Source organism: Colobus angolensis, unplaced genomic scaffold (genome assembly GCF_000951035.1).
Source record: "Colobus angolensis palliatus isolate OR3802 unplaced genomic scaffold, Cang.pa_1.0 Scaffold33, whole genome shotgun sequence".
In the NCBI taxonomy this organism is placed as follows: Eukaryota; Metazoa; Chordata; class Mammalia; order Primates; family Cercopithecidae; genus Colobus; species Colobus angolensis.
The window spans coordinates 7,090,426-7,091,929 of NW_012116599.1; the positions used below are offsets into that span (position 1 = coordinate 7,090,426).

General features: G+C 40.3%; 1 pseudogene; it reads right to left on the bottom strand.

Annotated features, from left to right (window-relative positions):
* The window catches only part of LOC105518810, a 43,213-nt pseudogene that overhangs the window by 23,004 nt on the left and 18,705 nt on the right, over positions 1–1,504 (bottom strand).

Here is a 1,504-nt window from a genome sequence, read left to right on the forward strand (position 1 = left end):
GGGCGCCTGTAGTCCCAGCTACTCGGGAGGCTGAGGCAGGAGAATGGCGTGAACCCGGGAGGCGGCGCTTGCAGTGAGCTGAGATCCGGCCACTGCACTCCAGCTGGGCGACAGAGCGAGGCTCCGTCTCAAAAAAAAGAAAATATGCGTCTTTGTCCATGAGAGCACAGTGGCCATGAACTTACCTGAATGTCAAAGGGAAGCCCCAGTCCTTGGTTGTCAACCACAGTCATAGTCATGATGGGTTGAATCATCAAGGCAATGAAGGGTTTAATTCCAAATGCCAGGGCGTAGTCTTCCATGCTCAGATTAGCTCCAATCTGAAATCTGTCATTGTACAGATGGAAAGAGTTTTAAATGGATGCACACATGCGCATTCAAATACAAAACAGCAAATTGTGTTCTTCTCAAGGCTTTGCTCTGCTGAGGAAGCCCAGGTTTCTATCGACAGTTTCTTTCTAAAAGCTCTTTTAGCAGAGATAGCCTGAAGAAATAGACAAATGGGATGGTGCAATGTATTTTAACGTTCCGTGGGATGGGACATAGTATGCTAAGAATTTTAAACTAGTTAACCAATTCTAAAATTAAATCAAATTTTCAAAATACTCTGCAACTAGAAAACATTGAACGTTATTTGAGATAAATATGACTTAGCAAGTCACTTGTAAAATTAGACGTATCAGGCCGGGCATGGTGGCTCGTGCCTTTAATCCCAGCACTTTATGAGGCCGAGGCAGGCGGATCACTTGAGGTCAGGAGTTTGAAACCAGCCTGGCCAACATGGTGAAACCCTGTGTCTACCAAAAAATACAAAAATTGGCTGGGTGTGATGGCACATGCCTATAGTCCCAGCTACTCAGGAGGCTATGGCAGGAGAATCCCTTGAACCCGGGAGGCAGAGGTTGCAGTGAGCTGAGATCGTGCCACTGCACTCCAGCCTAGGAGACAGAGGAAGACTCTGTTAAAAAAAAAAAAAAAAAGATTAAGCTTGTCAATATGTGAAAACAGGTCAGCATGATGAATTTTTTTACTTTTTTAAAGATTTAATCACTGGATTATTGATAGTCTGAGTTAGCAATTTCAGAGTCTAATTAGTGAATATTTCTCTGCAAAATCCACAAATTATTTCCTTTCATAGTTTATTCAATCTGGTAATTAATTCATTTTAAATAATTGTAGTGGGATGTTAAATTTAGTCCGTCAAGATTGACATACATAGTTAAAGTTCTTCCATGCAATTTAGCTAAAACATTTGTAACGTGAATCTATTTACAAAATGAACCAAATGAAAAATGTGAACTATTTTTGTGTCCCTTACAAAATTCTTTACATAAAAACACAAATAGAAGCATTTTAAAACTATGTGATATAATGAAAAGGCATTATTTCCCTGCAAGATACTACTAACTAAACATAGCAAAACCCATAAATGACCCTAGGTCCCACACAGTGAATATGACAGGTGGTCCAAATGGGACTTGTAACTTCAGGTCTTTCTTGTTCA